We start from the raw sequence: 15,996 nt of genomic DNA, 5'->3' as shown, positions 1-15,996 counted from the left end.
CTTGATCCCATGACTCTGGGATCATGACCTGAGCCAAAATCAAGACCTGGGTGCTCAACTGAGTCACCCAGGTGTACTATCTTATTAGCTCATTCTAAAGGCTCACACATGCCCCGGAGACTCCTAAGACCAAATTCTTTCAAATCTTTCAGTTTTAGGTCAATAACTATAGACTAATATAAGCCACAAAAATTTCTAGCTCAAAAGCCTATCCACACTGCTTTGAATTTGAAAGGTGGAACTTTGCCCCTTCTTCACATTTCTCCATTTTCCAAAACTCATTTCTCAATTAGTTGAGGTGAGTAGAGCAGGAAGTGGATCCACCTGAAAATTCACTTATGTGGAGGAGCTCATTCTCTCATAAGCCCAAGGAATGGAGCATTATGGGTTATATAATGGATATGAAGACTTATGGCGCACACAACTACTTATTTCAGTTTTAATTTTAATTTGGGTTACAGAGAAGTAAATTTCTGAGAAGTGATTTCAACTGTTTCTAGGCAGATGTGGATTACAGCAGGAATTAAGGAATCTTACTGTGACACTGAGACACTGTGTTTCACAGGGTGTATGAAAATGTTGGGTCACATAATTAAAATTTTTTCAAAAGTTTCCTGACCATAGGAGTCTTCATAGGGATGAAGAGTTTGGAGAATTTTACTGAGTTTTATATGGATCAAGGTAATGTTTGGTTGATGTTGGCCTCTAAACCGACTGATCTGCAAGTGTAAGAATGACTTTTTCCAGAAAGCAGCCAGGATTCCTTATTCAGACAAGACAAAGATCCTGTTGCTCTCCTTCTGTTGTCTCAGCATTTCTGGCTGAAACACAGAAGTGCAAAGAGATACATAACTGCATGCAAAAATAATAGAGGAAGTACACATGATGAATCACAGGTTATTTGCTCCTCAAACCAGCAGGATGTATTTATCCTTGACTGGTTGTGCTGTGCTTTCCAGGACGTAATAAAATCTAGCACAGAATGAGGGGGGCAGGGGACAACTATCTATTAGATTCTACTTTTACTCTATGCCTTGTACTTTTCCATATTACTATATTTATTCTTCGCAAGAACCCGAGAAAGCAGGTATTGTTATGATCCCTGTTGTTTGGATATAGAAATAAGCATCAAGGAGCTCATGGCCATGCAGGTAAATTGTAGAATCAAATTTCCAGTTTAGTCTGGGTCCAAAGCCCACAGCTCTCCCACTGTAGCTTGACTTAATAGGGTTTGCCTCAATATTTGTTAAAAAAATCACTTTTTGAATAAATGAACTAATATCTAGCCACTCTGGCCACTGCAGACAGATCTGTCTGAGATGAAGGGAAAGGATAGACCTGCATTTACTCAAGGCATAGGGCAAAGATCCTTCGTCCTCAGTATTGTGTCTAAGTACATTCGAGTCACCTCTCCTTGTATCTTCTCATATCTATGTGAAACCAGATTGATCCTTCCATCCCCCTAGGAGAAGATGGGGTGGAAACAAGAAAGTAACCTTTTATTAAATGTCTGCTAAACGATAGACAATGGACAGACACTTTTCTATGTTATTTCATGTAATACTCATATCAGCTTTATAAAGTAAGCGTTATTGTCACCATCTTTAGAAATGATAACACAGGCTCGGAAAGGCTAAGGAACTTTCCAAAGATACGTATCTGAAAAGCATGTCAGAATTTGAATCCAGGTCAGTCTGATTCCCAAATTCATACATGCTATTATCACACTGCTTCTCCACAGGAAATTGGGCCTGAATGGGTTATATTAATACAGCATTAGTTACTTTGACATTTTAATGTGCTTTGGATGTTGATTCATAATATTAATTCACAGTATTAATTCATAGTAGTTGTTAAAACATAAGGAAGCCTAGACCCTTGCCTTAATTACTTTGATTTTGGTAATGGGTTCCTCTACAATTTTTTGAGAAAACAGAACAAAACAAGACAGTTTCTACTGCACTAAAGTGTGGAGTTGTAAGTATTGGTGTAAGTGTTCTGCACATGTGTGTGTTGTGTTGCCAAACTGCTTTTTTCAGTATGGTCTTCTCACTCATTTCTTAGCTGAACTACATTATTTTTCCAATCCTTCAAGGCAACAAAACTTACTGATTTGTTTTGGAAGGGCTGGTTAGACTGGCAGTCTCTGATTAAAGACTCAGAGAAAATCACATTATGTTCAATCCACATTTGTGTCTGATAGGCAATTTCTGAAGATGTCTCTGGGGGTAATTACCCAGGGAAAATATAGGCTAGAAAAACCAAGAAATGGGTAGGCCATCTTTCCCCAAAAACCAAAGAAATGAGCATTAACAGAAAGTAAACCAGTAGAGTCAGCGTACCTTAAATTTTAGGGTTCTTGTGATTTAATTAAAACTGGCATTGAGTTTTAAAGAGCATGACCTAAAAAATATTTGTTAGATAAATATATATTAAGGAATTAGAAAATGTAAAGTTGCCACGTGGTTTCATTTCTCCAGATGATGTCTGTGGAAGTTGACTGTTGATAATGATTATAAATGATATAAACCAATAATAATGAATATTAATGGGCTCTTGAGATGTGCTAGGTGGACATGCATTGTTGGAAGTTCTAGCAAATAGCATCTATCCTTCCAAATGATAACAATGACCAAAACTGGGGTGCAACAGAGCAAGCATCTCCTTATCGTCTATACCTGGCTGTCTTCCCTAGTGTATGTTATCTGCCTTGCTTGGGTAGGCCTTGTGGCCTTTGATGCCTGCTCTAACTCTTAAGAGCGTTTTACTGTAGTGTGTTGGATAAGTGGCTGAATTGTCTTTCTGCTCTGTCCCAGAGCTTACTACAGTGTAAAGTCTGTGGCTCTCACTGTTATAAACCATAAGAATGAAATATGCTTTTTAATCAATGAAAGCAAAAGAGGAACAGATGCATTTTCAGGGCTCATGGAGATGGGATGTCATCCTGTACCTTGTAATTGCTCTGGCATCTGCTGGCAGTTTCAAGACTTTTAGGGCACTCTAGCTCTCTCTTTTAGTGGCAGTCACCTGTAGGGAGACACAGCTATTGCCTGTGCTGCGCTGAATGATTCAGCTGTTACTAACTGCGTCTCCTAAGTGTCCAGGGTAGATTTCCTGGGAGGACCTGATTCAACTAGTCATCTCTGCATATAGGAGGTCTTCATTGGGCAGAGCTTTTGACTCAAGTCACTTTCACAGACTCTGGCCAGAAAAAGAACCCACCCCTAGTCCAATAAGTGGTGTCCAGGGAAGGAAGCAAGGTGAAAGGAGTAAAGCATGATTAAAGAAGACTTTGGAAGGGGATATAGGCCTGGCAGGCATTTTGAAGCTCCCAGAAGGGGTTATGACTGTCAGAATAAACTTGTTCAGACATTTAGGATTATTTTTAACACTACAAAATTTAGTCCCACCAAAACTCTACAAAATACAATTCCTCTCATATTCAAATGAGGAGAAAAGCTTTCCAACCTGGGGATGGGCTTTATCCTTTTCTTTACCTCTCTTTTCTTTTGGATTTCTTTCAAAGAATTCCCTTGTAGAGAAAACTCCTGCTGAGGAAAGGATTGAAAACTAGACATGATATCTTGACAAAATGGTACTGTGAATCTGAAGATAAAATTCTGGGAAGCTCCATTCTAGGATTTCCTTTATGGCAGTCACCTTAATTGCATTCATTATCATTCAGTTGTTTCCACATAATCTACAGTTAGTTACACCAGAATCCGTTTCATGGATTCAATTAAAGCATCATCTGGTCATTCACAAACGCTCACTGGATGGTTTCTGTGAACTAGTCAGTGTGTTCTGATGCTGAGATTATGAAGCTGGCTAATCACAGTCCCTTTCTGCAAGGAGCTAACGGTTTGTGAGAGAGTCAAACATCAAGAACTAATTTGGTTTTATAAGTGTTATAGCAGAGGGATATGCCAAGAGCTATGCTACCATGTACAGTTTAGAAGTTGATTTATTTATTATACCAGAATTTATTGAGTTCCAACTCTGTGCTAAATATAGTGCTAGGGGGGTGTAGGGCATGACAAATAATTTTGCCTTCTAGAAGCTAAGAGTCTAGTTGGAGAGAATAATGCACACATGTACACACACCAACGATCAGCAGTGGTGGTTCAAGACAGTATGAGATTAAAATCCAACTATTTATAGTAAATAGAGCCATAGTATTTCAGAGAAGAGATCTTCACAGGCAAGAGAAGTTTCAAAAACCGAATTTCAAATCCCCTTGAATGAGCTCTGAAGGGCAGATGGGACCACAGGACAGAGAGGAGGGATAGGTGTCTAATAAGGGTCGGCAGTGGCGACCAGTGTAAACCTGTTGTTCTTTTCAGACCTGAAGCCCTCTTCTTATAACAAATATTTCCTTTTCTGAAATTAAATTCATTCCATAATGTACATGCACAAGCAATTTAAAAATGAAATTACTTTAAATATAAATATAACGTGCTTACCATAATTTAAAGGAGAAAGAAAGATATAATAAACAGTGCATTTCAATACATAATCCTTCAGCACGACTACACAAGTAGCCAAAATGAAGTAGTCAGATGTTTAACCACTTGTAATAACTAAGACAGAAGTTCAAGGAAGTAAGATTAGAAGCCACGTTGAACAAGAAGTAGAGGAAAATGAAAGAGCAGAGGTACAGTGAACATAGAATAAAAACTAGTGCTAGGGTGAGTAATGGCAGACTAGACCTGTCTATATGTGATGAGAGAAGGAGGGAAATCACCTTAATTGCAGCACAGATAACATGGCAGACAAATTATAGATTGTTGATGTGAGAAAATGAGGAAGTATGGTATTCTTGCAAATGAGCTGGATCTTATCTATCAGTGTGTGTCAAGGTAATTCCCTGTGTTGCCTGGGATGGACGAGACAGAATATTGCAGTAAATAAATTCTATCTTGAAACCACAAGTTGAGGTGTACATTGTGTCTTGAATATCCCCAGGGACTACAGAGACCATCTGCTTTGATAATCAACAGGAAATTAGAGATCTATTGAAAAAAAGAAATAGCAATTCAAGGGACAATACAGAAGTTTTGTGGCAAATCTCTGGGGGATGAAGGGTTGGAAAGAAAGTGAGATTGAAGAATAGCAAGCAGTTTCAAGAAAAAGTTTCAAGTTTAATTTTCATAACATACATAACAAGAAACCATTACACCACAAAATTAAAGTAATATGATTATTAATACAATGTGATGAGATGTTTACATTTCATGTATATCAATTAATATTAATATTTGTCTCAAATCTTCACTGTAAAATATTTGTAAGCACCAAATATTTGCAGCTACAAATGCAGATGGTACAAGTGTGGAACATGGGTTTGCATGCTTGCATTTCGAGACAAGATTTTCTACAATGGTTAGCAACTTTTGAAAAAATTTGAACAAAACCAAAGCATACTATTTTCTTTAAAGCATGATATTTTCATGATTAAGAGGAAGGTGCTGGCCTAAAATATTCTGTGTATATTAACATTGTGCAAAAACCACGTTGTGTTATATATCAAAAAGAGTTGAATCCTAGGCTCAGATATACAAATTATTTTATTTACTTCCGTGAAAATCTGGTGGGATGTTTGGAAGTCATGTAGGATGTGAGCCCAATCTTCCTTGTTTGGCACATGCTCATGTGTTGCACAACATTTAGCAGGACTGTCCCTTGACACTACACATCAATAGCAGTTTCAATCATATGACAGTTAAAAATGCCTGAAAAAAATTGCCAAAATACCCCCATAGGGTTTTCCCATCTCCATTACAAGATGCTGTTACCATGCAACAAGAACAAAAAGGCTTAGGCCAAGTAAAGTTATACTTAAAACTAATGCAGTACAGTGGGTTTGAAGGAGAATGAGGCCTTCTTTTGGGCAGAACCAATTAGCAGAGACTTTAAAAAAAAATTGTTTCTGGGAGAGAGCAAACTGGGGGTGGGCAGAGAGAGGAGGACAGAGGATTCTAAGCAGGCTCTGTACTGACACACTAACAGCAGCGAGCCTGATGTGGGGCTCGAGTTCATGAACCATGAGATCATGACCTGAGCTGAAGTCAGATGCTCAGCTAACTGAGCCACCCAGGTGGCCTAGTAGAGACTTTTAAATCCAAGGCCAAAGATTTTATTCAAAAAGTCGTGACAGGGCGCCTGGGTGGCTCAGTCAGTTAAGCATCCGACTTCGGCTCAGGTCATGATCTCGCAGTCCGTGAGTTCGAGCCTGGCGTCAGGCTCTGTGCTGATGGCTCAGAGCCTGGAGCCTGTTTCAGATTCTGTGTCTCCCTCTCTCTCTGACCCTCCCCTGTTCATGCTGTCTCTCCCTGTCTCAAAAATAAATAAACGTTAAAAAAAAAAGTTGTGACAAGTTACTGGAGTTTTTTTAAACTTTTTTTTTTTTGTAATGTTTATGTATTTTTCAGAGACAGAGAGAGACAGAGTGTGAGTGGCGCAAGGGCAGAGAGAGAGGGAGACACAGAATCCAAAGCAGGCTCCAGGCCCTGAGCTGTCAGCACAGAGCCTGATGCGGGGCTCGAACTCACGAGGTGTGAGATCATGACCTGAGCCGAAGTCAGAGGCTTAACCTACTGAGCCACCCAGGTGCCCCAGTTGGAGTTTTTTTTTTTTAAATAAAAACACCAGAAATTTAGTTCTCACAGTTCTGGAGGCTGGGAAATCTGAGATCATGGGGCCAGCATGGCTGCCTTTTCTGATAAGGGCCCTCTTCCTGGTTCACAGCTGGCATCTTCTCATTGTGTGCTCACAGGTGGGAGGGGTAGGGAACTCTCTGGGACCTCTTTTATAAGAGCACTCATCCCATTCATAAGAGCACTCATCTCTTTTATTTTTTTTATTTTTAATTTATTTTATTTAAATCCAAGTTAGTTACATATAGTGTAATCATTGTTCCAGGAGTAGAATTTATTGAGTCATCACATATAACACCAAGTACTCATTGTTATTGAAATGTTTTAATACCTTTAGTTTAAAATTCATTCATCTGTAGTTTTTCATGTTTTTGTAATTGTTATACTATCACAGCTCTAAAGGGTCAAACTCCTTGGATAAAAAACAGTGAGTTTGCAACTTGTATTCACTCACTAGTAGGTGTTTAAGCAGAGTTTGCTGTGGGCATTTGTGGCTAAAATGTCAATTGTAAGGAATGTTCATTTCAGGAATGTCATTCCTGGAATATCATGTCTGCGCACCCCAAACTTCAAATCAGTAACTAGTGGTCATGTAATGAAGGGGGTAGGAATTTTCATTTTGTGAAATTTTTTAGTCTTGCAACGATGCAAATCTTTGTGTCTAAGTTAAGAAAAAAAGAATGTACCCAAGTTTTTCTTGGGACAACCGACCACATTTTTACCCCAAACTTCTCATGGCTTTGTTTGACTTTTCTCCTCTAGTGTCTAGGTCTCTTACTTCATGCTGACTGCCATTATTTAGGGAAATTGAAGCATAAATATTTCAGTATCTTCTAGAGGGTATTGTGGAAGGATTTTCTGATTTTCACAAAGATGTAAGTTATTGTCATAGCCCAGCATGAATACATACCAATCATCTTTCTAGGCAGAGAGTGGATGCTTTTTCTTGAGCCTTGTCCAAGAAATCTGGGATTGGTAATTTCCTGAAGAAAAGTATAGGAGAATTTCAAGGACAGGTATAGTATCTTATTTCTTTTGTTTTTTCCAGTACCTAGCCAGTACATAATAGGCATTCAGTAAGTGTGCTTGGATTGAGTGAATGAGGGAGAAGTGCATACAGAGGTTACTGCCCTTTGTGATTTTCCAGGATTGTTCTCCATTCAGTCTTCTTCTCTAATACCATTTGGTCAGCAGAGGGAGTCCAAGATCCATGTCAGTATCAGAATAAACTAGGGAAATGAGAAAATTTCTAGACATAGAAAAGCAATCATCAAAAAAAGGAAGCATGAGTTTGAAATCGTCAAGAAGGTTTAATTTAACTCTTTCAATAAACTGTTACTCTTAGAATGCTAAATAATCTTGATCTCATGTGGATAATATATTAGAGGGAAATGTCTATTTTTATCTGATTTGAAACATGAAGCTTCCAGAATGTTTAAAGGAGAAAAAGATTGTTTACAACTAATTTTTACTCACATTTCACTGTCTCTACTTTTATCTTTGTATACATAATACATAGAATGTAGGATTCTTAAGGAAAAGGATTTTTGTATTATTTACCAGATTATTCCAAGTACCTGCTATGGGGCACCTGGGTGGCTCAGTCAGTTAAGCATCCGGCTCTTGATTTTGGCTCAGGTCATGATCTCACAGTCCGTGGGACTGAGCCCCCCATCAGGGCTCTGTGCTGACAGTGCTGAGTCTGCTTGGGATTCTCTCTCTTCCTCTTTCTCTGTCTCTTCTGCCCTCACTTTTCCATTCCCTCTCTCTCTCAAAATAAATAAACAAACATTAAAAAAAGCCCTTAATTAAAAAAAAAGAATAGCACCTGGCACATATAGGCATTAAATAATGAAGCTGTTGAATTAGTTAATCAATAATTAAAATTATACTACCATACAGTTTGTGTCATTTAGCATTATATTGTCTATCAATGGATGGATGAATAAAGAATATGTGAGCTACACACACATACACACACACACACACACACGACTATTATTCAGCCATGAGAAATAAAGAAATCCTTCTCTCCTTCCACTGGCAACATGGATGAACAGGATGGCATTATGCTAAGTGAAATAAGTCAGACAGAGAAAGACAAATCCTGCATGGTATCACTTACATGTGGAGTTTAAAAAAAAGTCAAACTCATAGAGAGTAGAAAAGTAGTTGCCAGGGCCTGGGGGTTGGGGAAAATAAGATAGTTTAGTAAAAGTGTTCTAATTTTCAGCTATAAAAATGGATAAGGTCTGATCAACTAATGTAAAACATGGTGATTGTAGTTAACAACACTATATTATATAGTTGAAATTTGCTAAGAGAGTAAAACTTAACCATTCTCAAGAAAGAAAGAAAGAAGGCAGGAAAGAAAGAAAGAAAGAAAAAGATACATATGTGAGGTAAAGGATGTAATTAACTAGATGGGGGGAATTCTTTTAAAATGTATATGTCTACTAAATTACCAGTGTATACTCTAAATATCTTACAATTCTATAGGTTAATTAACCTCCATAAAGATGAAAAAAAATTCAGTATTATATTGTAAGCATTTTCTTACATTGTATTTTTAACATTTCCTTTTATATTTCATTATTTCATTAAATATCCACATAATCACAATTTTATCTATTCAGTAAAATATTCATTTTCCTTTGAGTGAAAATACTACTAGGCCCCACTCCCAGAGATGTTGATTTAATTAGGCTGGAATGGGATCTGGGCATAGATAGCTTGTAAAGTTCACTAGGAAATTTTAATATACAGCCAGGGCCAGCATAGATGCAAGTTACATAGCCAGACTACTTTCCAAAAAGGTTGCACTGATTTACAGCAGAATGTTACACGTAGCACCAGATATTTTCACCAATACTTATCATTATGGTTGGAGATTGTGTGGTCCCCAGCTTCAGCAACACTGGCATCACTTGGAGATAATAAGAAATGTAGCCTCTCTGACTCTTTTTGTGCCCTAGTGAATCAGGATCTAAGCTTTAACAAGATCTTCTGGTCATTTGAACACACATTAAAGCTTGAGATGCACTGATATAATGTCTTTTCTTAATCTGATAAGGCAAAAACAGTAGCTTGTTTTTATTTGAACCTGCTGAAGTTCAATTTTTGAGGTTAAACTTTCTCTTTCATGCATTTATTGTCTGTTTCTGGCTTATCTTTTTAAATTGCCCATTTTCATCCTTCACCTGTTTTAAAATTAGGGTGATTTTCTCAGATGTTTGGATATATGAAGAAGCTCTGATGGCTTAACAAGGGACATGAATGAATTATGAAGTAGAAATCTATTGGCATTGAAATTTAAATCTATCTAGAAGCAAAAGACACAAGAGAGAGATAGGGAAGAATGTCCTGAACTAGGGAAGAATATTTAAACTGATTCTCATTTAAGGCCCTTAACATTTGTATCTCTCCTCTTAGCATTCATCAAATACCCAATCATCCATTCATTTAATACATTTTTAGATTGTCTTTATACGGTATACGGTACTAGTGCTGTGAGTCTGTGTGACCATGTGGAAATCTATTTGCTCATCTTGGGGCCTTATAGTCTATTTGGTCTGGTTACATGTATGCAAAGTTAATTAATAATAAAAAGTTTAGTTTATTATGGCTGACTGAGTGTTAACTGGATGGCTAAGATATTGGAGTCATCTAGGAATTAAGCAATGGGTAGTGGAAGAGAAGGAACTCATATCCATTGAGTCTTATCCTGTATATGTTCTATCTTACTCAATTCTCATGATAACTCCATAACATGGTCAGGATATTTGGATCATAAACCATGTGAAAAGTTGAAGAATGATTGCTATTGGTGACATAGCAAATAAAGTTTATTTGGGGGAGAAAAGAATTATGTAAGAATTCCAATTAAAAAATGGAGAAGAAATGAGGGAAATAGAAATTCTCCATTAGAATCCCACAGTAATTGTTACTGTAGGAGAGATCCACAGATAAATGTTAAAATTAGTGGGTCAAACTTTTACAGAAAAAGATGATATTTGGATAGCCTAAAATCATCTCCCCCAAATATTTAGTAAGGGAAAAGTAGTATATTTATGGTGGAGAAACCTAACAGACACCAGTTCAACATTACATAAGACATACTAATTCCATTTATCCCCTGAAAGATGCACTGAGAAGGGCATATCACTTCTGTGGTATTCTTCCTCAAAATTATAACCTCAATCTGATTCCTTAAAAATTAAAAAATAGAATTACCATATGATCCAGTGATTTCACTACTGTGTATTTACCCAAAGAATACAAAAACACTAATTTGAAAAGATACATGCACCCCTATGTTTATTGCAGCATTATTTGCAATAGCCAAATTATGGAAGCAAACCAGGTGTCCATCAATAGATGAATGGATAAAAAAGATGCGATATATATATCATATATATATATATATATATATGATATATATAATGGGATATTATTCAGCCATAAAAAGAATGAAATCTTACCAATTGCAGCAATATGGATGAAGCTAGAAGGTGTAATGCCAAGTGAAATAAGTGATTCAGAGAAAGACAAATGCCATATGATTTCACTCATGTGTGGAGTTTAAGAAACAAAATAAATGAACAAAGAAAAAAAGGGGGCAAACAGAACAACAGACTCTTAAATATAGAGGACAAACTGGCACCTACCAGAGGCAAAGTGGGTTGGGGGATGGGTAAAATAGGTGAAGGGGACTAAGAGTACATTTACAGTGATGAGCACTGATTGTATAGAAATTGTTGAATCACTGTATTGAATACCTAAAACTAATATAAAGCTGTACGTTAATTATACTGGAATTAAAAAATAAATTAAAAAAATTATAACCTCAATCTAATCACAAGAAAACGTCAGAAAAAACCCAGTTGAGGGATAGTCTACAAAATACCTACCAATACACTTCAAAGGGTTATTAAAGACAAGGAGAGCCTAAGGAATTGCCCCTATAGGAAGAAGCTAAGGAAACATGACAACAAAATGAAATGTGGGATTTGAATTAGATCTTGGAACAGAAGAAGAACAGTAGTGGAAAAACTGATAAAATCCAAATAAAGTCTGTAGTTCAGTTAATAATATTGTAGTAATGTTAATTTCTTAGTTTTAAAATCATACCATAGGTGTGTAAGATGTTATATGAACCTGGTTGAAGAATATATGGAAACTCACTCTGTGATTCTTCTCTAAGTCTAAAATTTTTTCCAAAAAATTTTAAAACATAAAAAAACCTGTTTATACTGAAAAAGAAAAAGTTTAATTCTCCCTCTTCATCTTGATTCAGTTCTCAACATATGGCTGCAACCAAAACCTTCTTTACAAAAAAGAGGAAATGAAAAAAATAAATGTGATTAGGTTTTCCTTTTGTAAAGAGTGATCATTTCTACTATGGAACAGAGTTCTTGGCTGTTTATAGTCACTCCTTCATTGTCAGGTCTGCAAAGCATTGTTCCTGTGAAATGAAAATTGTGCAATATACTGAATCTCTCTTGGCATAAGCATTTCTGGAACATCTTTTCACAATCAATAGAGTTTCATCTTGGATATCAGCTAGTCCAGCCTGCTTATTTTCATTTCATAGTTAGGATGGAAATAATACTACATGTTTATATGTTACTTTATACTTTTAAAAGCAGTTTTATATTTATATCTCACTTAATGCACACCAGCTGTAAGTGATAGGGCAATCATAACTGGCATCCCTGTTTTATAGATTTCAAAATACAGGCTGTAGGATGTTCACCAAATTCTAAGGCCACAGTTAATTATTGGCTGGCACTCTTTTCCACCTTCCTGAAACTTTCCTATTCTCTCTGAAAGTGAAAGTGGACAGTCAAATTCTCTTTCCCTTGCAGGTCAGAAAACAGGGTAATCCTTATGTAATAATAATAATTAATAATTAATAGTTAATAATAATATCCAGCCTTTATTGCATTCTTACAATATGCTAGAGGGTTTGCCGAATGTTTTTAAATAGATAATCTCATGCAATTTTCTTTATGATTTTACAAGCAGGTGGAAGCAGATGTGGAGGTGATTGGCATCTGATTGGATATGATTAGCAGGAGAAGAGGGAAACATAAAGGGTCATGATGGTTATAAGCTTTGGCAATATGGAATATGGTGGTACCATTAACAAAAACAGGGTGCAGAAAGAAGAATATGAAGTAAGATGACTTCTTTTTTTTGTATATGCCACGTGTATACTCTGAACTTACAGTGTGCCCCTTACTTGACTTCTTTAAAGTACTTAGAATAATTTGTTATGATTTAAAAAATTTACATGTGCATGCTATTGTAATGGAACAGAGACTGAGATTTGATTAGACAAGAGAATGTAAACTCATAACTTTCAGCAGATCCATCTAATAGCCACTTGCCTGGCATGGTGTGAAATCTTCCCTAAGCATGTTTCTGAGGATTGCATTGGTGCAACTAGCTTCAATTAGCGTGGGGAGACATTCCTTTGAAAAGCAAATCAGACTGCAATTACAGTGTGTGGGGCAGACGGGGCGTGGAGGGGGTAAATGATTGATAATTAACTAGGAGAAGCTTGCTGACACAAAGTCTGATTTGAACAATGATAAAGAAACATGCCTATAGTTATTACAGAATATGAGTTTTCTCTCTCTGTAACCCCACAACTACATCCCTCAGAGTGGGAGAGGGTGGGGAGAGATAGTATGTTACTGAGCAATCTTACGTTAGCTGATGAAGCACATACACAATACCCACAAGAATGTACAGAACAGTCCTTCAGGTCAGAGTCAAGTCCTACAACAAGGGCCATGGGTACAGTCAACCCTGTCTGTTACTCACAGATAAGAGTCCCTCCATCTCTCATGGAAATAACCGTTTATGATTCCATATTGCTTTATACTAGGAGAAAAACCTACTTGGACTTAAATATATTCTATGGCCTTCAGGTTCCTTTAGTCTAGGGTTCCACTTTTTTTTTTTTGTTCTAAGTTTCCAGAGCCAGTTGTTAGTTCCACCTGATTCCCCACTGGATGGGGCTAACTGAGGAGGGTTTCATCTCATGGTGAGGGTCTATGAGCCAGCTAGACCTTTCACACTGTCAAAAAGGACCACACCTTAGTCTTTCAGTTGACATTATTCCTAAAAACTCTCTCCTCTGTTTCCTTCCTTCTCTTACCAAATCCCTCTTCTGTTACCCTTGGTATATATCATGTCACAGACATGGGGAGGAAGGAAGGAAAAAAAGGCCAAATATCATCCCACTGATACCAGTTTTCAGGTGGGGAGAAGGAGGAAAAGAAGGTCACAGTGATAGGGAATTCTATTTTCACTTTTTATAGTGGTAACAGAGATAATTAAAGATTTTGTTAAGGTGCAAAATCCCTTTAAGAATGTTAAAGGATTGATTACATAAGTTATGGTTAATTGGTAAGGTGGAATACAATTTAGACATTAAAAATATGGAGTTTTTGGCAAAATAATGACAGGGAAATATTTATGATATATAGTTAAGGGGAAAAAGCATGTTATATCATACAATATGTTACTGTGGAGATAATTCAGCTTTGTGAAAAAAATACACAAAATATGTACAGAAAAAAGCGACTAGAAAATATTCATGAAAGTGTTAATGGTAGTATTACATAAATGGTAAAATTTGGGTGACTGATTTTCCTAGAATTTTCTGCGTTTAGAAAATTTTCTGTTTGCTTCTTCTCTAAGATAAAGTCACAAGAATCAGCTGGTGACTGGCTGAAAATCTCTTTATTGGAAAGTGCACAAGCTCCAAATTACAGTGGATATTTTGACAGTCAGTCCTGGCATGATTTTGTTTACTTTTAAAATGAAAACTAATGTACACATTCAAAGTACACAGAATAACTACTGTAATATTTAGAGTTCATTTTGTACATATACAAATTCACACACCCTCCTTATCAAAGTCTTGTTAGTTTTTTTCTGATTGAGGACCAGAAGGGACCATTAATGCTTAATATTTGAGATACCAGATGTGTCATATTTCTAATGAATAATCACTTCTCATTTGATATTGGATGAGGTACCGTGTGGAATTGTTCCCACTTGATCAGAATTAGCAACTGAGCCTCAGATTAGAAGAACAGGGGCTGAGCATTCACATTCTTCGTTTCCAGGAACCATCAGGTACCAGGACTAGCTGCTTCCTTGAGCACTCTACACCTTTTGATTGTTAGTAGATCTCCCTCCCTGCCCTCCCTGCCAAAGATACTGTGGAGTGGGTTAGGAATAAACACCAGAAATGGATTTCTGGTTTCCATAATGATAGATTAAGTCGTTTGGACAGATTCTGTCTGCTGGAGAAAACAGAACATGTGAATGATACATTGAAAAAAGTTTAAACCATCAAAGAGTTAATGTCCTAGTGAGGAATTACTAGGCCAAGATCCAGAAGGGGATTGGAAATCTAGAGAGGAGAGTCCAACATTTGGAATCATTTTTGCGCTGGAGCTGGTGGCTAATCTGGAAGTGACCAACCTGCACGTTCAATAGGGCTGCTAGGTTTGAGGGGCAACAGTCAGAGTCTAGGGCCCACCAAAAGTGGGAGCCCTAGAGAGCTACCATCTGCTATTGTTAGGGCCCAGTAAGGGTGAGCCAGAAGGAAGTCAGTTCTGGAGAAATTGAAGCCCAACTTTCCATTATCTGAGTAGACCAGAAAAATCTCAAACTCTAAAATTGGGTTAAGATGATCCAAATTGACGTTCCCCTGGGCTCCTGGCAGAGGCAAACAAAAATGCTCTCTGACCTTAATTGTTTCTGCACAAATTTTTAGAAACAACATCTGATGTGCTATCCAAGATAACTTGATTCAATAGGGGGCAAGACCTCATGAGTAAGAAAGAGAAGAAAAACCAAATAGGAGAGATCAAAGTTGAAACAAGATTACTAGGATTATACTTTGCTTTGAAAAAACCAAAGCTCAAAAAACTTATCAGGAAACAAGAAACTATAAGTATGGTATAGCAGATTTCAAAAAGAGCCAAACAGAAATTTGGAATTGAAAATGTCAGTCAACAAAATTATAAAACAATAGATGGGTTTAACTGCAGATTAGCTACAGCTGTAAAAAAACCCACAGCAACCTAATAAGTGAAACATAGGTCAGAAGGTTAGAATGTAGGGTGACAATGAAGGTTTTTAGAAATACATATTGACAGGGGCACCTGGGTGGCTCAGTTGGTTGAGCCAGCTCAGTTGGTTGGCTGAAGTGTCTGACTTCAGCTCAGGTCATGATCTCATGCCTTGTGAGTTCAAGCCCTGTGTCAGGCTCTGTGCTAACAGCTCAGAGCCTGGAGCCTGCTTCGGATTCTGT

Source organism: Panthera onca, chromosome B1 (genome assembly GCF_046562875.1).
Source record: "Panthera onca isolate mPanOnc1 chromosome B1, mPanOnc1 haplotype 2, whole genome shotgun sequence".
Taxonomy (NCBI): Eukaryota; Metazoa; Chordata; class Mammalia; order Carnivora; family Felidae; genus Panthera; species Panthera onca.
The sequence above is the reverse complement of the archived record's forward strand: the minus strand, read 5'-3'. Positions refer to the sequence as shown.